A 25,202-nucleotide genomic window follows, 5' to 3' on the forward strand; every position below is an offset into this window, starting at 1 on the left:
AGGACTTTCTATAGCCAAACAGCCTAAAACCCACACATAACAAAGATCAACATTACATCAAATTATAGTAATTAGTAAAACATGCAATGAAGTGAAGTGTGATGTACATGAAAGCAATAGATGGTATAATAGAAAAATAGATTATGTACTCAAATAGTCAAATGTGCAAAACTCAAAAAATAATAGAATCAAGTTAATCAAAACTACTATATAAATTATAAACAAGAATAGTAGGTTAAAAAAAAAGAGAAGTAATCTCAACAGATAGCAGCAGCATAAAACAAATTAGAAATTGAGTCACAAACCACAAACAGATAGCAGTAGGCAGAAGCATAAACCAGTGTATCACTAGTAATCTCAAATCAATATATCACAAGTAAATTAAGTAATCTCAAATCAGTGTATCACAAGTAATCTCAAATCATTAGCATAAAAATATAAATATGATATTTATAAGCACAGTTTTTTGAGATTTTCAGGCAATATAAAGTGCAGAAACTACAAAATACCAAACTAGCAACTAGCATCTGAAAATATGTGGCGGCTTTTAATGAAGTTTCTTAAAAGCGGAGACAAGGACCTAAGAAATGAATATATATTGCATACACAAACAAACCCAAAAAAATTGTTAGCAAATTTTTACTCCCTTACATTTTGTTAGTCAAAGACTCAAAAGGTCTTTGACCTTTAATAAAGGAGTCAAGGGAGGTTCAAATAATCAAATTTTTGCTGCAAAATGAAAACAATTAAATGAACAAGGAAGAAAGTTATTACCTCAATAGGCGCAAATGATCAAGAGAGTTTCCAACTTAAGTACAATATAGCATTAGCACTTAAATAGTTCAAAATAAAACGTAGTTATCAAATTACAGACTTAATAAGCAAAAGGGGATTGAATCCAAAAATGTAGTAATCAAATTACAGACTTAAATAAGGAAAGGACTGAAATAGTTTGTAATACACTCCCTGTCTGAAATTCTGTATCACATTTAGGTAGTTGTTGTATTTGTAGTTGTAGTTGTAGGCAGCTCCACTTCAACCAATTTCTACAAAAACAAACACAAAGTTAATAAGGCCACACTACAAAAAACCTGCCCTTTATTGACGTGGCAAACAGTAACTCATGTTTGCCACGTCAATAAATTTTGATGTGTCTAAATAGACAAGTAAAAAAAAATATTGTTGACATGTTGGATTTTAACACGTCAAAAATTTTTGGCATTAAAAATTTTTGACGTGTTAATGGAACACGTCAAAACTTTTTGACGTGCCATTTTAGCACGTCAAAACTTTTTGACGTGTTAGTTAGACACGTCAAAAAGTTTTGACGTGTTCTTTTGACACGTCAAAAGTTTTTGACGTGTAACACGTCAAAAATTACAATTAATTATAATTATAATTAGGTATTAATTGGTATCAAAAATATGTATTAAAAAAATAATGTAGTGAATTAATTTTAATTGGCATGAAAAATTAATTTTATCATATTAGTATAAATTAATTGGTATATATGTATACGTATATATCACATGCATGCCAATTAATATCACATGTCTCTCTCTCTCTCTCTCTCTCTCTCTCTATATATATATATATATATATATATATATATGTATAATCATACTATTGTATATATATCAATTAATATCATATATATGATCATATTAGCATATGTGTACATGCATAATCATACTATTGTATACCAATTAATATAATTATCACATGCGTGCATATAAATCAACCATTTCATTAATATTAATTTGAATATGATATTATCATACATAAATCAGTCTAGTAATATTAATATGATAGTCATATTAATTTTTAAAAAATATATAAGACATACAGAATACATTTATTTTATAAGACCCGCAAACCTCACATGAACTCGGCCAACATAAAATATGTGGTCGGTGAGTGAATTATTGAGCCCTCATGAAAAAATGGATTTAATTATCTGTACATCTAGAATATTAATTTATTTATTCTTTAATTAGTTTTAAGTATATTGTATGGATAATGTGTTATATAAGAGAAAAAAAAATGATATAATAGAATAAATAAATGATATAAATTAAAATTTAAAAGTTTAAAAATTTAAGTTGGTATTTTTGACGTGTCAAATATGACACGTCAAGAACTTCTTGACGTGTCACATGTGGATACGTCAAGAAATTTTGACGTGTGATAAGTGCCAAATATTTTATATTTGGACCCCTTTATTTACGTTAGTTAATCCTTTAGTTGTGTCGTTATTTAATATTTTGTGTTATTTTTATGTTTTTAATGTTTTGTAGGTCAATAAAGAAAAACTACAGCTTTAAAGAAGAAAATGCAAAGTTTGGAAGAAAGCATACTTTGAGAAGACCTAAATGATGTGGTTAAGATCAACTGAATCCAAGAAAAAGGTTGAATCGGATTAAAGATCAAATTTGATAAGATTTCGGATCGGATTCAAATTCAGATTCTGTACATGTCTCAGTATTTTAACTATAACTTTTCACTAAAATATTAGATTGAAGTGATTCAAGCGGCATTGGAAAGCTAATTCAAAATACTACAATTTGTTGTGAAATAGGATTTTCCTAATTCGGACGGTTTCTATGCCAAAATCGCCCCACAATTAAAAGATACAAATTTGGACGAATCCTATTCCGAACTTCTATTTTGAGTGGAAGACAGACCTCCGAATTATCTAGGTTTGATAGGGCTTTTAGGACTTTCCTAAGCCTATAAATAGACATCTTTACATTCAAGAAAAGATACACAATCCTAGAGAACAAAATTCTTTTGTTTAGTTTTTCTTTAGGTTTAGGTTTAGGTTTAGATTTTATTTTGATGTTGAGCTAAATTCCCAACTAAGGTTGGGGATGAGCCTCACTGATGAAGAACGACATCACTTTTATGTAAGTTTTTATTTATCTGATTTTATTGAGTTTTATATTTCAATTGTTTAACTTCTAATCAATGTGTGGAGTGATTTTTGGATATCTCTTGTGATTCAAGGATACATGTGATGGTTTGAGATAATTTCATATGATTGATTGCTTGGTTTTTAACTCATAAAAATTGGATATCCCTTGTGATTTGTTCTACGGATACATCTGATGTTTCAATTGAATTTGGATTCCTTTCGTGATTTTGTCAATGAATGGATACATGGTATGGTTTTGATTAATTCTTTGAAGCATAGTAAAACATACATAAGATTTAAATTATGAGAACTTCGGATAAATATTGATGAACATGAAGTATGTTGTTATGATTCGGTGAGTGTGGATTCCTAAACCTTAGTCTTTACCTTTTGTTTTATTTTATTTAGTTTATGTTTATCCTTTAATTTTCAAAACTCAAAATTCAAACTTCTTTTGGAACTAAGTTAAGGTAAAATTAGTTTAGATATAAGTTGTTCTTTCAAAAATACAATTCCCTGTGGGTTCGATCTCGCACTTGCAATCCATTATATTGCAATCGATTCGTGCACTTGCGAGTTAAATAAATTTGTACAACAAGTTTTTGGCGCTGTTACCGGGGAATTGTTCAATTTTTTAAACCAATTTATTTCTAAATTAGTTTTATTCCTCTACTAGTTATAATTAGGATTTTATTTTTCTGCAATTTGTTTTGTTTTATTCATGTTACTAATAAAAAATAAAAATAAAAAAGATTTTTCTTGTTGTTTTTTGTTTTGTTTGGCTTGTTTTACAGTTCTGCCGCAGCACTTTCCGCACATCAGCGCAATCTAGCGCACTCACAACAAAGGCAGCAGTTCCGTAAATCTTTGTCAAAAATTTATTTTTGGTCCTTTCTGTGAGTTTTTAAATTTTTGTTTTAATTTTTTTTTAAAAAAATTTATTTGTGTTAGTTTTTTTATTTTTTATTTTTAAAAATGGTTAATGTTATATGTGGGAAATCTGCATGCTAAAAAGTGAGGGGGAAGCATGAATTTTTATTTTAATGACTTTAATGCCTCTCCTAGTTATAGGACACCAGCTCCTATTAACTACCCTCAAAATTTTTACCCACATAAACCATGTTCATATTGTTTCAATCCTAATCATGAGGAAAACAATAGTCCAAATCTGCGAGCTGAGCTCGATGACTTATGGGACAAATTAGACCAAATCAGAGCAGATAGATCTAACTTTTCATATGAACAAATGAACACCAGTTTCTCCAACCCGGGGTTTGATTCAAATTTCAATTGTTATAACCTGGTCTGAAGCAACCAATCTGATTTCTCAAGATCAGCTCAGGCTAGAGGAAATTATGCTCACCAATTTGATGAATTGCACCATTCAGAATATCCGCAGTTCAATCATCAAGCTCAACCTCTTGTTTATCAATCCATTACTCAAATGCCACAACCTGCACCACAATCATCACTGGAATACATGATGAAAACATTAATAGAAAAAGTCGACCAGTCCAACTCCCAAGCTATACAAGAGCTCAAGAATTCTAACTCCCAAGCTATACAAGAGCTAAAAAGTTTTACCAATCAAGCTGTACAGGAGTTGAGGAATTCCAACATGGCTAATGGCAGAGACATACGAGAACTTAAGCAAGCTATGACCAAGATAGAAGGACAAATCGGTCATCTAGTTGCTAACTTCAACAAAATAGAGGAAGAAGAGCTTCAAAGTCAACAGATGGCTGAAAGGCACTACATGATTGATGAGGATGATTCTGAAAATTCTTATCATGAGCATGCCCAAGTCACCATCACACTTAAAAGTGAGGAAATTATGAATAACAAAGAGGAGGAAAAGAAAGAGGAGCAAGTTGAGCACCCTGAGCAAGTTGAGTACCATGAGAACAATGAGCCACCAACGGATCCTAATCTGCCCAGTGACATGGAAGTGAGTACTGAAGCTCCTGCCTGCATCACTGTCCCTCTTGAGACACATCAAGAGCCCAAAGCTTCATCGCCTGAATGTTTCAAAGAGCCATCTTATGTCAAAATACTCAAGGACTTGTGCACTCAAGCACACAAATCTAGGAACCACTTTCCTAAGAAGATCTTTCGAAGCAAGAAATTCTACATAAGATAGCGAAATATCCTTCCAAAGGGGTATGAAGTTTTGAAGAAGAAGGGGTGGAAGGGATTGGTTGGACATCCGCATGATAGGGGAAAGCGCTGTAAAGTTTTCTCCTCCAGTTTATTTTCTGCACTTCACTCCAAAAATTATTTCTTCCCTTTTTCATTACATGTTAATTTTATTTATTTTTGTTTCTAACAGCAATTAATCTTTTGATATTGTTTCTATGAAAAAAATATTGCTGTTAGTTTTTGTTGACAGGTGTTTTGGTGTTTAAGTTTGGAGGATGCCCTGCCCCTTTTTCACACCTTGAGATTTCCTTACTTCCGGTAATGTATTTATATACTACACATTGAGGGCATTGTGTAATTCAAGTTTAAGGGTATGGAAAAACACTTTGTCTGCTTATTTTTGTTCTTATTTGTTTATTTTTATTTGTCATTTTGTGTTAAAAAAATTTTGAAAAAAAAAAAATTGTGCTATGTTGTTATCAAGTTTGAGTTAAACTGTAACTGTGATTTACATTTCATTAGCTTGCTTAAAGGGTTGAACAAATTATTATGTCATTAGGAGTCTAAGTCCCTTGACTTATTTTTTGGTAAAAGAGATTTCACTTGTTTTGAGATAAATTTTCATGAGCACATTAGCATGTTTTCTGTGAGGTATGATGCTTGAGCTTAGGCTTGTTCTCTTTGAGATTTGTTGGATGACCTATTGATGAATAACCATTGGCTTGCAAGATATAAAAAAATAAATAAATAAATAAGAGAAGGAAAAAGAAAAGAAAGATCATGTTGAGTTTTTCACTGAGTAACCGGACCTCTTGCCTCATTAAGCATTGAGTGTTCGCGTCAAAAGGTGTGAAGTTCAGTGTTGATTTATGATATGGCTAATCTGACTTCGTAGCCTTTTTGACTTAAGTTAATAAGTCCTAGGGATGTTCTACATCTAGTGCCCTAAAGCCACCTGGCTTGGGAGTCATTGGCCTAACACTTGTTACATGAGTCAATTAGAAAGCTTAAAGGAGTTAGACAGTGAAGAGCCTGTTTAAAAAAAAAAAAAAAAAAAAAAAAAAAAAAAAGGAAAAAAATGCATATCTTGCCTTGGTTGTTTCATTTGATAGAGATTTTTACAAATTTTATGGAACTTGTCTTGAGTTTAAGTTGAAAACTTCATGATTGTATGTTAATTACACTTTACACATTTCAGAACATATGAGGTCTCAATTGTCCATTTATGAGTGATTTGATTTTGGATTTCCTTTTGACTGTTATGATGGTGTTTGTCTTTTTAAGTTTACTCATGAATAAGAATCATGGTTTATGTGAAACTTCTTTCTTGCTAACAGCATAGTGCACAATGTTTGTGGGTATTATTCCTGTTAAGCCCTCACGAGCCTTCACTCGTCCACTAGGGATGCCTAGGGGTTTAAAAAGCTTGTTGTATATGCTAAATGCAATCGTCTCTCCCACGAAAGAGGATTTATGTTTCTCGTTTTCATTTTATTTTTCGTTTTGTTTTGCTAAGGGACTAGCAAATGTAAGTTTAGGGGTGTTTGATAAGTGCCAAATATTTCATATTTGGACCCCTTTATTTACATTAGTTAATCCTTTAGCTGTGTCGTTATTTAATATTTTGTGTTAGTTTTGTGTTTTTAATGTTTTGTAGGTCAATAAAGAAAAACTACAGCTTTAAAGGAGAAAATGCAAAGTTTGGAAGAAAGCATACTTTGAGAAGACCTAGATGATGTGGTTAAGATCAACCGAATCCAAGAAAAAGGTTAAATCAGATTAAAGATCAGATTGGATAAGATTTCGGATCGGATTCAAATTCAGATTCTGTACACGTCTCAATATTTTGATTATAACTTTCCGCTCAAATATTGGATTGAAGTGATTCAAGCGGCATTGGAAAGCTAATTCAAAATACTACAATTTTTTTTTTTTTTGTGAAATAGGATTTTCCTAATTCGGACGGTTTCTATGCCAAAATCGCCCCGCAATTAAAGGATACAAATCTGGATGAATCCTATTCCGATTTCAGACTTCTATTTTGACTGGGAGACAGACCTCCGAATTATCTAGGTTTGATAGTACTTTTAGGACTTTCCTAAACCGATAAATAGACCTCTTTGCATTCAAGAAAAGATACACAATCCTAGAGAGCAAAATTCTTTTGTTTAGTTTTTCTTTAGGTTTAGGTTTAGGTTTAGATTTTATTTTGATGTGGAGCTAAATTCCCAACTAAGGTTGGGGATGAAGCCTCACTGATGAAGAACGACATCACTTTTATGTAAGTCTTTATTTATCCGATTTTATTGAGTTTTATATTTCAATTGTTTTACTTCTAATCAATGTGTGGAGTGATTCTTGGATATCTCTTGTGATTCAAGGATACATGTGATGATTTGAGATAATTTCATATGATTGATTGCTTGGTTTTTAACTCATAAAAATTGGATATCCCTTGTGATTTGTTCTACGGATACATCTGGTGTTTCAATTGAATTTGGATTCCTTTTGTGATTTGGTCAATGAATGGATACATGGTATGGTTTTGATTAATTCTTTGAAGCATAGCAAAACATACATAAGATTTAAATTGTGAGAACTTTGGATAAATATTGATGAACATGGAGTATGTTGTTATGATTCGGTGAGTGTGGATTCCTAAACCTTAATCTTTACCTTTTGTTTTATTTTATTTAGTTTATGTTTACCCTTTAATTTTCAAAACTCAAAATTCAAACTTCTTTTGGAACCAAAATAGGGTAAAATTAGTTTAGATATAAGTTGTTCTTTTAAAAATACAATTCCCTGTGGGTTCGACCTCGCACTTGCAATCCATTATATTGCAATCGATTCGTGCACTTGCAAATTAAATAAATTTGCACAACAACGTGTTTCATAGGCACATCAAAAAATTTTGACGTGTCATTATTGGATACGTCAAAAATTTTAATTAACTATAATTAAAATTAATTAGGTATTAAAAAATTAAAATTTGAATTGGTATGAAAAATTAATTTTATCATATTAGTATAAATTAATTGGTATATACGTATATATCACATGCATGCCAATTAGCTAGTATCATAATCATACTGTTGTATACCGGCCAATTAATATCATAATCATACTATTGTACAATTAATATTATCACATGCATATAAATCACACATTTCATTAATATGATATGATATGATATTATATTATCATGCATAAATCATTATAGTAATATTAATGTGATAGCCATATTAATTTTAAAAAAATATATAGGACATACACAATACATTTATTTTATAAGACCCGCAACCCACATGAACTCGGCCAACACAAAATACAATGTTCGGTGAGTGGATTGTTGAGCCCTCACGAAAAAATGAATTTTATTATCTGTACATCTAGAATATTAATTTATTTATTTTCTAATTAGTTTTAAGTATATTGTATGTATAATGGGTTATATAAGAGAAAAAAAATGATATAAATGAAAATTTATATCATTTTATCTTGCAATTCTTAACGTGTCACATGTAGACACGTCATAAAATGGTAACATATCATTTGAGAACTAAATTTTGAAAAGAAAATTTGGGATATGTAACACTCCTCTGTTATGCAATTAAAATATATGTTAATAATAAAATAATTGAAATAATTGAAATACTTAATAAAATATATGTTAATTTAAATTATATATATATATATATATAGAACTTCTGGAGTTGCGCCTCCCCCCCCCCCTTTTTTTTTTCCCCGCTCTGCGTACCAGACCTCCCCTCCGCCATTTTTTTTTTTTCCAGCTCCAGCCAGCCGTGCTTCACACAACCCTCCCCTCTGCATTTGTCTCACTCGCGTTCTCTCTCTCACTACGTACCTAGCTCTCTATCGGCCGTCCTCTTTTTCACGTTCTCTCTCTCTCTCTCAGTGGTTCTCTCTCTCACCGCCCATCACCACTGCTGCTCCCTCTGGCAACCACGAGCTCAAACTCCGGCGGCCTCTCACACCATTAATATATAACATACTAACTTACTAAATACTAAGTGACTAACTAGTAGTCTAATAGTAGTAATACTTAATAGTTAATATTAATAACTTATCATGTTAGGTTATTTAGTTATCAACTTATCCCTAGGTTACTAACTAAGTAACTAGACTAACTAGTAGTCTATAATGTCTAGTTGTTTTAGTGTTTTAACTTTTAAGTCTCATAATCCTAATTAATATATCTCTAAGACAAAAACGAGTAAGTACGTAACATATATAGATTATAGTTTATAAACATAACTACATTACTGAATTACTGTCATTACATATTAAATTTGAAATTTGTAATTAATATATCATAGATCAATACATCATATGATTCATATATGTCCTTAATTTATAATCAACTTTGTATATAACGTTACATGTTTGTAACTTTGTAATAATTTCAAATCATATTGATTAATATATGATATATCATATGAGTCATATATGATATATCATATATGTAATAATTAATATGTTAAATTATTACAATTAAATTATAATAACCTGTATATATAATGTTACACACTATTAACTAGCAACAAGTAACATAAGTTACATAACTACAAAGCATAAGTAACATAATTAATTCAAAATCAATTTAGCATCCTCTATTATTTGACCATATCTACTCTCATTCTCTATCAAATTGAAAACCTAACCATTTACAACGGAATATAAATGTTGTTGCCCATCTATTAGCGAAGTTAGCTACTAGAAGTATCATAGATCAAATTTGGAGTGATGAGATACCCGACTATATCTGTGATATTGTTTAAGCAGAGCAAATTATTTCAGCTCGTTTTTTATTAATGAAGAAGAAATTTTTTCTCAAAAAAAAAAAAAAAAAAAATAGTAACATAATTAATATATAACTAGTTAGTAGTTACATATTAATTACCTTTAAGCTTTGTAATTACTTATATCATACATTCTTATTCCAATGTTTTGTAATTTAGTATATATTAAGTAATAAGTATTAATTAAGTTATTAAATTATAAAATTATAACGATGATTAATAACGTATTCCATATAATACTAGTTATACCCTTCATTAGATAATTGCATACACATTAAAATTTAAATATATGTCACTATAATTAATAACACAGTAAATATAATGTTAGTTATACCCTTAATTAATTAATTGCATACACATTAAATCTATAATTATTATTGATTAATAACATAGTCCATAAACAAATTAAAGTTACATTGTCGTGCGGGTCGGGTCGGGTCAGTCGATAATCGGGTTGAGCTCGCAAGCCCTAAACGAGCTGGGCGAGCTAGTTGACCTCGACTTAAACGAGTCGAACTCACGAGCCTGTAAACGAGTGGGGCAAACTGGCCAAGCTCGACTTAAACAAGTCGAACTCACGAGCCCTCATCGATCTTAATTGAGCGAGTCAGGTATGTGTCACTAGATAATTGAGCGAGTTTCAACAGTAACGAGCGAGCTTATACAATGTCGAGCGAGTTGTCGAGTATGTCGGCTCATTTACAGGCCTAACTGATGTTAGGGGTAGGGGAGGCAGGGGCACTCACCTTTACAAAAATTTTGAAAAGAAGAAAAAAAAAATTAGAAGGCTTTCTAATATATATATTTTTTTTTAGTATCTAGCCCCTACTCTTCTTCTTCCTATCTTTTTTCTCTTCCGGTCTTTCTTCACCTTTTTTTCGCAGTTTTATAAGTGTTGCTGGTTTGTGAAATTTTATTGTTTGTTCAGCATATAGAGGTATGTTAAAATAATGATTAAATGATTAAATTTGTCTCTTTTTATTAGCTTAAGTTTTTGGGACAACTGGTAATTTAACATGGTATCAGAACCAAAGGTCATGGATTGAACCTTGACTCTGTTAATTCTAATTAAATAGTTAAATTTATATCTTCCTATTGGTTTTGAGACAATTATTAATTACATGGTGAGGTGTTAGATTAATAAGAGATGGATGGTAGGTGAGCCGGCTTCCTTTCTCCGAGAAAGGGGTATATGGTTTGTAGCATAAGCGGCAGGCTACAATTACTTTTTGTTTTTTGTTTTTTTTTTCTAGTTGGGGGGTTTTGTGAATTATACAAGTAAAATGTAGAGAAATCGTATTATTTTAGTAATAACGTTGACAACTTGATTTGGATAAGATCTAATGCTTAATATGTGGGGAAAATGCCACTACTGTAGTTAATTTTGCAAAAAGTGTCTATATGTAGCCTAGTAAAGTTTCTCACTACCATTATATATATATATATATATATATATATATATATATATATATATATATATAATGCATTAACCATTTAGGTTGCTATAAATAAAATAAAAATATTACATGTCTTTTTTTTTTTTCTTTTTTTCCATTTTGGCTTCAAACATTAGTAATAGTAAAAATAATAATAATAAAACACTTAAAAACACCTAAACAGTTTTCCAGTAATATAACTTTTGAATAAAATTTTATCAGCAAAAATTTTATTTTCTAATACAATCTCAAACTGGCTCATAGTTTAGTAAAGTTCCAAGACTTTTCATTGTCTTTTAACAACGCATGAGTCAGCTGCTTCCCAGTGTTATTTCCTACCATTTCTCCTGCGGGGCTAGGTTTTAGGAGAGCAATCAATTTGATTCGATAAAAAGAAAAATAATTAATGATGGGACATATAGGCTTCATAAAAGATAAATATTTTATATTGTAAAGACATATTGTGTAACAAAATATTTTACTAAACATTTTAAATTGTATTCATCGTATTTTTATATAATATATAAAAAAATAAAAATAAAAATTATTATTTAAATATCACCCCTACGAAAATCAATTCCTAGCTCCATCAGACTGCTCAATCAAAAGGTCCATCTACTTGTATACAAGTATTTTCTCACGCTTTGGGACTCCACATAACTAGTTGACAGTAAAAATCATTAAAGTTGTTAAGAAAATAAGTTCACCATATATAATTGCAAGTGTCCCGTATTGATTATCATCGACAAACATGAGTTGGATTACTGACATATATGCTCAAAGAATATTTAATTTAAGGGGTAATAACTTTTTTGGTACTTTAGTTTTTATTTTTTTATTTTTTTTCTCCCTAAATTTTAAAACGGGACAAATCTAGTACCCAACCTATGGAAAAGACAAAATAAATATCTCGGTTAGTTCCGTCAGTCCTACTAGAATTTTCATGTGTCACTCCCATAATAAGCCACGTGTCCTAAAAAGTAAAAATAATTAAAAAATAATAATAATAAAAAAAAGAGCTGCCCTCTATTTGGTTGCCGAGAAAATAAGGGAAAGAATGTGTTGCTGAGTTGCCAAGAATTTATTTTTATTTCAGACACTATTATATGTCCAAGTTCTTTCGGATAATTTCAGAGACTAATTCCAAGATTTCCTTGTTGATTTTTCTTCTTTGAAATTTATGTATTGATTTCTAAAATTTGCTAATATGCTCACCAGAAATCGTTCAAAAGTGTTAGGCCTGATATGGTGCTAGTTTTGGGAGATGTGTCGGCAAGAGGTTCAGAGTTAACAAGAGGGAAATGGGTTTCTGTGGTCCACCAGTTTCAGGGACTACTGTTAGGCCCGTTTCTGGATCTTCCTTATCATGTCATTCTCGGTGACAGGGACGTCGGAGATTGTAGAGGGTTGAATGTGAAAATGGTTAATTGGGTTGCTGGCAATTTCCCAGGACTGGATTTGGCGTGTTGTGGTGCCTTTGAGATTAGTAACATTTATTAGCTTCGTCTCGCTCAATGCGGTGGCTTTGCTTTGTGGGGACAATGATCTACGGTTTGGTGTTGAGAAAGTAGTGGAGAGAGAGTGTGTGGATTTGCAAATGGGAACTGAATGCCCAACAGAAGCAATGAATGAGGGTGGCAAATTCAGGGAGATAGACCATAAATTTGGTTGGAGAGAGAATAGACTTTCACATGGGTTTGGTCCTGTTCTACTGCTTCGCTTCCCTTTGCACCGTACAGCAGATGGAAACTGTGGTGCGGTTGACGCACCCCATAAAATTTTTACCATTTTTTTTTTTTTTTTTAAGTTTAGTTTTTTTTTTTTTTTTTTAATTATTATTTTATTTTTAAGACACATGGCATATTATGAGAGTGACACGTGATAATTTCGTTAAGTAGAACTGACGGAACTAACGGAAGTATTGATTTTGTCTTTTCCCATATGTTGGGTACTAAATTTGTCATATTTTAAAACTTAGGAGAGAAAAATAAAAAAAGTTAAAACTGAGGTATTAAAAAAGTTATTAACCCTTAATTTAAATTGAGTGTAATTTGATGGAGTTAAGGTTTAATATTAGAATTTTTGACTTTGATACCATATTAAATCATCACTTATATCAAAAACTTAAGCTAATAAAAAAAATTAATCACTTAGTTATTATTTTAACACTTAACTAACTAGATTGAATCATGAAACCTTGAATTACATATGTACACTGTTACATCGTCAGTCAAATGTTGCAGTATTGTGTGTTATTTTCTTCCATTGATTTATTTGATTTATGGCTCGGTACCCATATATAGAGGGACTCTGAAGGATGAGAGAGCCCCGTTATTAGGTGATTATTTAGATTTAGAATATGTTTGAGATTGTATTTGAAAAATAGAGTTTTTAAGTCAAAAAAATGTTTTTTTTTTTTTTTTGAAAAAACGTCATTTTTAAGCTTTTACCAAAGTACGTTTTGGCCATTTTTTTTTTGCTTTTTGGGAGAGCTTTTAATTTTTTTTTAATCAAATGGGTACTTTTCTTCAAACAATTTTTTTTAGTGTTAAACCAACTTTTAAGCCTCTTAATTATATGTGGTTCAATCATCAATTAGAATTTTACGGCCATAATTGGTGTGTAACTATGAAATTATGATCAACAAGGGTTAGGTGCAGCAAGAAACTATTGAAGTCCAAGCTTGACGCCTCACACCAGCTTGCCATATATGTGGTGATCATCTCAGTGTAATAACTAATAACACTAAGATTTTTTTTTTTATTAAAATAATTTGTCAAAATATTTAAAATACTCTTTTTTTTAAAAAAAAAAAAAAAAATTACAAAGGTTTTTTATAATAAAAAAATAAATACTTGAATCTTTACGAGATTTTGGGATATTTTAAGAATTTTCACAAAATTTAACAAAAATTCTAACAGAGTTGAGTAATTAAAAGAAAATGAGAGTTTGATACCCTTAATTTAGAGTTTTTGAACTCTAAAAGATACTTTCAAAATGCATGGAAGTTTTAGGGGGTTTTGTGAAGTTTTCCCTAAATAATATAACAATATATACACTATTTAATAATTTATACATCATTAGATTTATGAAATTTAATTCTAATCATAAATGACTTCTCTTCATTTTATTTAAAAGAGAGAATTCTATTTCATTTAGCAAATGTTTAAAATACTATACCTTTTACTACATACTCACCGATTTATAATTAGAGAAATAATTAAGTGTATAGTTACAAGTCAATCATTAACTAATTAAAATTACAAGTCAATTTATTATTTAATTATTTAACCAATTATAAAATGTCATAAATGTCGTAAAAACAGTTGACCCCACATTTTTTATTTTTATATTTGTATAAGTACCTCACACATTTTTGAAACGACCGACATGAGCACTAGCATTTTACATCTGTTAATTTAATCTACTAAATTAAAAGATTTTATAATAAATAAAATGTCTTTAAAAGCTCTTTCAATTTTTTTTTTTATTAAATTAATATTTTTTTCTTTAAACAGATTTTTTGAGTGTTAAACGCACTTTTAGGCGCCTCAAATACACACCCAAATAAGCCCTTAGTTCCACATCATCTTGATATTCATCTCTTGGTAAAAAATTTAAAACCCCTAGCATTTCTCTTTTTGCATACAACATACCACATGGAGCTTTTGAAACATTTTTATATCACGAAAGCTTATTTCAAATCAGTTGAACCACCATGATTAATTTTGGATTGTTTCCTTTATTTTTTAATTTAATAAAAGAGTAAATTTTACTACCAAAACTCAATAATACTGTTAGAATATTATATTTCCGTAATATTTATGTAGCAAAATACTCCCGTAGTATAATTAATATATTACGGAAATATTCTCCACATATATTATTGTAATATTTGATACGGTATTCATTATTATAAATATGTTGATTTTATGTGGTTTTGTAATTATTGTATTTCTGTTCTTTTAGCGTCTTATTCAACTATAAATAAGTCATTATATTGTACAAGTGAACATACATCATAAATACAAATTTATTCTCTACAATTATCTTTTTGTTGTCTATTTCAAATACAGTTTTTTTTTTTTTTTTTTCATTTTCATTTTCATTTGAGCATTCTTTTCTGCGTTTCTTTTTGTTTCAACAATACACCAAACACTTGTTGCGGTTGTTGTTTTACGTGACAGAAATTGTAGAAGTCTTATCACTCAAAATCAAAAAATTTATGAAGAAACGGGTCTGCCATGCTCCTCAATTGTCCATCACGTGCCGCCACACTAGTCACCCTCTCTGCACATGAGATTCTCCCCCCCCCCTCCCCGGGCATGCGCGACACACTCCTCACTCTCCCCACTCGCTACACGCAATAGATCCACATCCACGGTACTCCACATTGCTATATAACAATATATATGTAACATCATTAAATTTATGAAATTTAATTCTAATCATAAATCACTTCTCTTCATTTTATTTAAAAGAGCCAATTCTATTTCATTTAGCAAAATATTTAAAATACTATACTTTATACTACAAATTCACTGATTATAAATCAGTGAAATAATTAAGTGTATAGTTACAAGTCAATCATTAACTAATTAAATTTACAAGTCAATTTTTTATTTAATTATTTAACCAATTATAAAATGTCATATATGTCGTAAAAACAGCCGATCGCACAATTTTTTCTTTTTGTAAGCAGCTCAAACATTTTTGAAACGACCCACATGAGCGCTAACATTTCACATCTGTTAATTTAATCTACTAAATTAAAAGATTTTATAATAAATAAAATGTCCTAAAATGTCCCTCCATGCCAATGGTCCAAGCTACGTACTGAGACCTTGACAGCCTACAGTACTAACCAAAACTGTGGCATGGCATGAGAAATATTCGCACTTTTTCAGACTTCCGAGACTGCATGCATGCTCAGGTCATTTTCATATCTAATCCTTTGCCGTCAATTCTTTTTTTTTTTTTTTGGTTGAAATATTTTATAAACTAGGTTTATTGATATTTTCTTTAATATGTTATTTTTCTTTATGATAGAAGATTTTTATTATTCGTCATTATATTTTCTTGTAAGGTTTATTCTCTTTCTTAATTAGTTTAGGTCTACTTTAGAGTTTCTTATTCACTACTCATTCTCTCTCTATAAATAGAGAGTTATGTAATATTGTTTGATACAGTGAATATACAAGATGTAGCCCATACGTCTCTCTCCGCTTCCGTTCCCTCTTTTTTCGTTCTCTTTCATATTTTATATTTTATATATATTTTAACATTGTATCAGAGCCAATTTTTATGGATTTCAATGAAAGTAGTATGACGTTTTATTTTAGTGTTTTCTAGCGTTCTCTTCCCAAGATCTCGCAATTTTGCTCTTCCGAAGATCTCCAAATATTGTTGTGATCCATGGCTCTATTCATTGGCGAATTTTGGCACAATGCGGTTTGGCCCTTCACAGGATTTTTAACGGCTAGTTTTCCTTCTCCAGCCTCATTGTCAGTTGCGGTTTGACCCTTCATCAAATTCTTTTAGCGGCTTGTCTCCGTTCTCCAGTATTTCTCTAGCCATCACTTTCAGCCTTTCTTGTCCTTCTTGTTGGCGAACCTTGGCACAATGTGGTTTGGCCCTTCATAGGATTTAACGGCTAGTTTTCGTTCTCTGACCATCATTGTCAATTGCGGCTTGGCCTTTAACTGGATTCTTTTAGCGGCTTGTCTCTGTTCTCCGGTATTTATCTGGCCGTCACTTTCATCCTTTCTTGCCGCCATTGCCTTGATCCAACTATCGACTTCGGATGTCTTTAATTTCTTCTCTTTTCCAAACTCAAGCTTACACCTTGAATTTGAGGGGGGATATTGGAATATTTTATAAATTAGGTTTATTGATATTTTCCTTAATATGTTATTTCTCTTTATGATAGAAGATTTTTATTCTTTATCATTATATTTTCTTGTAAGGTTTATTATCTTCCTTAATTAGTTTAGGTCTACTTTAGAGTTTCTTGTTCACTACTCATTCTCTCTCTATAAATAGAGAGTTATGTAATATTGTTTGATACAATGAATATACAAGATGTAGCTCATATGTCTCTCTCCGCTTCCGCTCTCTCTTTTCTTTCTCTTTCATATTTTAGTATTTTATATTTTATATATATATTTCAACATTTTTAATTGTAAAATTAATTTTTGTAGTTGTAATAAGTTAATTGTAACGCCCTAAGTTCTAGAGGTAGAGCGACTGGGAGCAATTGTAACATATTCTTAGTAAAAAATAAAAATTCTCCTACCATATGATTACCATAGAAACATAACATCACCAGAGTACTATAAACTCTTATTATGAAATCACAAACACATAATGTGCTAGTATTCAATAATCTCATAAGCAATAAAGTTACACAGTCTACACTTGTCCTAAGCGGTCTACTCTATGGAATGGAGTCCCAGACACTTCTACTGCTACTGCTCCTACTAGTACACAAAGCAATAAGCACAAGTGTCCCAGCCATTGAGCCAGATGTTCGAGTCTTTAACTACTAGGAGGCCTGCCGGTACCCTTGTCCTCAGTACTATGATATATAAGGCCATCCTCCTCTCTAAAACCTAAATTGACCTTTGATAAATAATTGATCAAACCTCTACTGGTTGGTCATACCTAGTTCCTTGAAACACTTAAACTGAAATTTCCATTTCTAACCAATAGTAATCTTTCTTACTATTTACCTCAAACCATAACATAGACCATACCTATGTTAAAACAGCTCCCAAACAAAGCACTGTAATAAAATTCTGATATAATTTCCTCCGAGAAAATCATCATTAAATCCACTAATTCGCACCATAACAATAATCCTATAGTTCTTATGAATCCAACTTTACCCAAAGTAATATCTTCCTCAAAACGCCGTTAAAGATGAACCATCAATTAACTTTAGTACCTTTACTCGATAATCAAAAATCAAGGATAGCGGCTTATATCTTAAGATCGACCGAGTCCAAAAATGAGAATTAGCAACCCATACTAATCCATGGAAATCATGTCAATGTTGAATCATTTAACAAATTACATCCTAAAGATTCAATAAGATGTCTCAAAATATAATACGTCTTTAACTAAAGTCTAATGTCAAATACCACAATGTTTCAAATATTATGACTCCTATATATCTAGATGAATTACTTATCCAACTTTACCAAACATATACACCATAAATCCATCTTTCCCTTATAGTGAAGATTATAGAATCATGCAGATTTATAAACCCGATTTTTGCAAGAAATTCCTAGTTTCATTTGAAACCTCAAATCCTTTCATTAATCATTAAACACCAACCACAGAAATCTCAAATGTACATAGTCTAGATATTAGGGTATGTGTACCTCAATACTCATGATGGTCAAATAATCATCCGGTTACTCCTATGACCATTATTTATATAATTCTAATAATTTTAATCTTAACCAATCTTAGCATTCTTTTTAAAGTCCTCAATATATCATCACTACAAATTTTCTTGTACCTTGAATTTAAGACACGTCCTAATAAAAGAATTTAAACCATACCAGTACGGAATGTATATCCCTTTGTAAGAATCATAAATCCCACTTATCACAAGATTTATTGTAGTATTAACAAGATCCACACTCTTAAAAATTTAGTCCTCAAGTTATAAAATATTTTAAATCCATTCCATAGAAACTCTTAACCTTGGTTAGGACCTCAAAATCTCCTCTTAACCATTATTTGACAACGACATTAATCTTAGGTATGTAACTCATACAAGTACTTCAATTCTAGATCCTTTATATCTTAGTCCTTAAATATCAACTTAAATGCAATCCTTTCTAGAGGTCGTTACTGGCTGCGCCACTAATAACATAATGAGAGTCATTGATATTAAATAATCTATCCACATAAGAAAAATTTGACTATTGGGGTTGAAACCTAGCAATCTTCCCTATTATTATCCTAGTCATTAAGACAACTTGAGTCTTATTCTCCTCCTTAATCAATGCTTGCAAAGCATTAAACAAATTAATACCATTATAAAGCATCAATTTTGGTGTCGCACCAATTAACTTGTCCTTACTCTTTTGATTAAAACCTAATGCTTCAGCTGTGATCATCACCTAATAGATCATTAATCCATACTTAATTTCCTCAAGTAACTGATGTCTCCCAATCAACTGAACTTCTTTGCTCTGATATCACCTGTAACGCCCCAAGTTCTAAAGGTAGAGCGATTGGGAGCAATTGTAACATAATTATACAAGGTCTTAAACAGTTCTATTTAAGGTCACTCATTGAATTTTTGGCTCCAAAACAATGTGGCTTTTCTTTCAATAACCCACTAAATTTCTAACTAGCAATTTCCATCATCTTTCACATTAAGTCTACTTACCTAACTTCATATAAATCTTAATAAAATTGCAAATCCTCATTATCCTTGATATTAAGATCGCCTTTATTCTAAGGTATAAATTTCGGGGTATTACATTTATGTAGTATAAACATATTTTAAGAGCTTCATGTAGGATGCAAAAATAATAAATAGGTCTCGGTATTTTATTTGTCTAATTTTTTAACGTAAACATCATATGCTACGTCAGCACGCACCAATAATATTTTGACATGTGTTACCTGTAAGATCTGTTTGTTTGACAAAATCTTCTTTCATTTCATAACATAACAAGATCTAGAGTATGGAAACTCTAAATATCAAGAGTAATTTGCTCTAAAAGAACTACATCGAAAATGCAATTAGAAATCTCTTCCATATATCCAGACTATCTCAGTAGGTTCTTGCACCGCTATTTTTTCCAAGCCATGAGTCGCGCCACTGCCTTCCCTTTTGGTGTGCATAGCCTCCCATCGACGAAAACCAGAGAGGACTGATAAGTATCAAATATTGCATATTTGGACTCCTTTATTTACATTAGTTAATCATTTAGATGTGTTGTTATTTAATATTTTGTGTCAGTTTTCTGTTTTTAGTATTTTGTAGGTCATTGAAGAAAAACTACAACTTGAAAAGGAAAAATGCAAAGTTTGGAAGAAAGCATACTTTGAGAAGACCTAGATGATGTGGTTAAGTCTAACCAAATCCAAGAAAATGTTAAATCGGATTAAAGATCAGATTGGATAAAATTTCGGATTTGATTCAAATTCAGATTCTGCACACATCTTAGTATTTTTACCATAACTTTCTACTCAAATATCGGATTGAAGTGATTCAAATGGCATTGGAAATATAACTCAAAATAATACAATTTGTTGTGAAATAGGAGTTTTCTAATTCGGACAGTTACTATGCCAAAATCGCCCTGCAATTAAATGACACAAATTTGGACGAATCCTATTCCGATTTCTATTCTGATTTCAGACTTCTATTTTGACTGGGAGACATGCCTCCGAATTATCTAGGTTTAATAGGGCTTCTAGGACTTTCCTAAGTCGATAAATAGACCTCTTTGCATTCAAGAAAAGAAAGAGAATTCCAGAGAGCAAAATTTTACAGTTTTTCTCCTTTTAGTTTAGGTTTTCTTTAGATTTAGGTTTTATTTTTATGTTAAGCTAAATTCCCAACTAAGGTTAGGGATGAAGCCTCACCGATGAAGAACATCAATACTTTCATGTAAGTCTTTATTTATCTGATTTTATTGGATTTAATATTTCAATTGTTTTTCTCATTTTCAATGTGTAGAGTGATTCTTGGATATCTTTTGTGATTCAATGATACACTTGATGATTTAATATAATTTCACATAATTGATTGCTTGATTTTATTTGCGTAAATAATTGGGTATCCCTTGTGATTTGTTCTATGGAGACATTTGATGTTTCAATTAAGATTTGATATCTTTTGTGATTTACGGATACATTTGATGATTTAATTGATATTGGATTCCTCTTGTGATTTGTGCAATGAATGGATACATGGGATGATTTTGATTAATTGTTTGAAGCCTAGTAAAACATACATAAGATTTATATGTGAGAACTTTGGGGAATATTATAGATCATGAAATTATATTGTTATGAATTTGTGAGTACGGATTCCGAAACCTTTGTGCTTCGTCATAAGATTTTAATCACTTTAAATTGCTCATGCTTTTGCTTTTTCATTCAAACAAAAAAATCTCTCAAAATTTGGAACTAGATTATGGTTTAATTAATTTAGATTTTAAACTGCTCTTTCAAAAATACAATTCTCTGTGGGTTCGACCTTGTACTTGCAATCCATTATATTGCAAACGATTCCTGCACTTGAGAGTATTAAAATTTGCACAACAAGGACCATCTTCATATTAGCCACAATCTGACCATACCTCAGCCATTGTTCTCCCTTATTATTAATAGCTCAAACCACTTGAAGGGAATCTCCTTCCAAAATAACATCCATTAAGCCTAGATCGTGGTTGAACTCAGCTGCTTGAAGAGCTCCCATCGCCTCTACAATTACCAGAGCTGGACAACCTTCCATTGTTCTACTAAGTGCAGCAAGAACTAGGCCTTTGAATCCCGCACTATCACTCCCACTCCAATGCGATTTCCTGTTGTACTTACTGCCACATCCCAATTTGTCTTCAGCCTATCCTTAGGTGGATTAATCCACTTTGTCTAAGAGTCTCGTGAAAGGTGTTCAATGTCAAATATTGCATATTTGGACCCCTTAATTTGCATTTGCTGAGCCTTTAGATTTACTATGTTATGATGTTTTGGTTAGTTTTGGTATTTTAGAGATTTGCAGGTTTTTAAGAGAAAAATGCGGCTTTAAGGTGAAAATTGTAACTCATTCCATTAATTTTGGGGCTTAAAACACTTCAGTGAGCATTGGCAGCAAATTTGGATCGAACGATGATTTACACCCGACGAGTCCCACTAAAAAGGCCATATCTAGAGTTGTAGAGCTCGGATTGAAGCGATCTTGGTGTCATTGGAAAGCTAACTCAAACATCTAGAAAGTCATGTTTCACAAGAGTCAACTAATTCTGCAGGTAGTGCACTCAAGCACGCATATAGTGAGATCGATTGCACTTGTGCCCATTGAAAGTGGAAAGTGCATGCTCGAGTGCGATCGAGTGCACTCAGCCGACCTGGCAGCGCTGAAACCCTAAAATTAGTTTATAAATATCATTCTTTTCTATTGTAAACACACGAAGACATGCCAGGGGTGCCCTACTTTGTCAATTTTCGACTTTCCTATGGTTTTGGAGCTTTGAACTCCAATTCTTTTGTAATTACTTTAATTTTAATGAAGTTAATTTAGTTTATTTATGATTATGTTATCATGAGAGGCTAAATCATCAACTAAGGTTGAAGATGAAGCCTAACCATTGATTTGTTTACATACTTTTATATCTTAGTTCGTACAATTCTGTTGTTTAATGTAATGTATGTTCGTTTCAATTCAATTGTGTAACAAAATTGTGATCGATTGTTGTTTATAAATCATGAAAACATTGGATATTCATTGTGTTTCATCCAATGGATACATTGCATCTTTTGGTTTGGATATCCATTTTCTTTTGTGCGAAGCATGGATACATTGGATCTTTTGAACTAAATTGGATATGCATTGTTTTTCGAAAATAAAGATGGATTTATTGAATTTTTCAATAGAATTTTATAAAAAACAATAGAACATGCATTGCGTCTAATCGCTTGTTGGATGTATGAACTAAACATGAGAATGTGTGCTTTGATTTGGTGAGGTGAATTTTAAAACCTTAGTGTTTTTATCTTCTGATTTATTTTATTTGTTTTCGTTTTCAATTTCAAATTCCCAAAAACTCGGAACTAGGTTAAAATTGGATTAGTTTAGATAGAAATTAAATTTCACAAACACAATTCCCTGTGGATTGACCTCACACTTGCATAATATGTACTATACACAACTCGTGCACTTACGAGTAATTATAATTTGCACATCAAAATGAGAAGGTTACCCTCCATTCTTTCCAAAGATTTCCAATACTGCATTACCGTATCCCTAGCCTCCCGTATAATGAAGTTTGGATGTGCAAATGGCCCACCATGCACCACAACATTTTGGCGATTCCAAATGTCCCTAGCCGTAACAACTACGAGGTCCATCTCTTCCCTGCTGCATCGTGTATAGAAAAACTCAAGAACCTCCAGGAAGCTACGGCTATTATAGCTGCTTTTCTGGATCTTGCGGTTGCAGCCCCCCTAAACATCACTAGCCGCAAGACACTCCCACAAAGCATGCAAAATTGTTTATGTACACCTACTACACAGTGGGCAGAGATCCTCCTTCACTAGTCCTCTACTATAGAGATTTCCCTTAGTGGGGAGTATATCATTGCCAGCTCTCCATATGAACACCTTAGTGGGGTTGGGGACATTTAAACTCCAAAGTGCCTTCCAAATTGCACTGAAACCCGATTGGTTGGAACCTTCCCCAAACATAAGATTTTGTCTCTCGTGCTCCAGAAAATAAGCACTTCTAACAAGGAAGTTTCCTGTTTGTGTAGCTTGCCAAATCATCTTATCTTGTTGGTGATAACGACTCAAGGATAAGCTAAAGATGAGGTCAGCCTCATCGTTCCAGAAAATACTTTGAATGAGTGGGATGTTCCACCCTAACGTGTGTTGATCAATCAGCTCCGCCACTTTTGCGTCCATATCAAGAGAGCGACACGGTGATGTATGGTATAAGTCGGTTTTGGTAACCATTTATCACCCTATACCTTCACTGATTTGCCGTCTCCTATCCTCTAAATTTACCCTGCTTGGAACAAAGGTCGTGCCGACATGATGCTTATCCAAGCGTAGGATGGACGATTCCCCAATTTCGCCTCTACTAGGGAAACTTTAGGTAAATACTTAGCCTTTAGAATTTTTGCTGCCAAGCTCTCCGGTTGCTGAACAAGCCTCCAACATTGCTTGGCAAGCAACACTTTATTAAAACAAGTAAGATTTCGAAAACCCATCCCACCGTTCGATTTGGAACGTCCCATCTTCTCCCAACTCATCCAATAGATTTTCTTCCCATTTTCCTTGTGACCCCACCAGAATTTCTACATAAAACCATTAATCTCCTTACAAAGCATTTTTGGCAAGAGAAACATACTCATACTATAGGTCGGGATAGCCTGCACTACCGCTTTCAGTAAAATTTCCTTTCTTGCTTGGGAAAGGAATTTCACCTTCAATCATTAACCCTTTTCTGCACTCTTTCGGCTAGAATATGGAATTCTCTAATTCAAGATTTTCCCACCAAGGTTGGAAGACCCAAATATTTATCATATCTTTGTGCTGCTGGGACACCCACAAGATCGATAATAATATCCCGAATCTCTTGTATAGTGTTTCTACTAAATAAAATAGAGGTTTTTTTCTTTATTAAGCTTTTGCCCTAAAACCCTCTCATAGCCATCCAACAGATCTGTCAAGTGCTGCCAATCGTGTGTCGTAGCCCTATCATAAGTGCCAAATAGTGCACATTTGGACCCCTTTATTTACATTAGTTAATCCGTTAGCTATGTCATTATTTAATATTTTGTGTTAGTTTTGTGTTTTTAATGTATTGTAGGCCAATAAAGAAAAACTACAGCTTTAAAGGAAAAAATGCAAAGTTTGGAAGAAAGCATACTTTGAGAAGACCTAGATGATGTGGTTAAGTCTAACCAAATCCAAGAAAAGGTTAAATCGGATGAAAGATCAGATTTGATAAAATTTCGGATTGGATTCAAATTCAGATTATGTACACGTCTCAGCATTTTGATCATAAATATCTACTAAAGTTTTGGATTGAAGTGATTCAAACGGTATTGGAAAGCTAACTCAAAATACTACAATTGGTTGTGAAATAGGATTTTCCTAATTCGGATGGTTACTATGCCAAAATCACCCAAG

The sequence above is a fragment of the Corylus avellana genome, chromosome 1 (genome assembly GCF_965113065.1).
Source record: "Corylus avellana chromosome 1, dhCorAvel1.hap1.2, whole genome shotgun sequence".
Classification (NCBI taxonomy): Eukaryota; Viridiplantae; Streptophyta; class Magnoliopsida; order Fagales; family Betulaceae; genus Corylus; species Corylus avellana.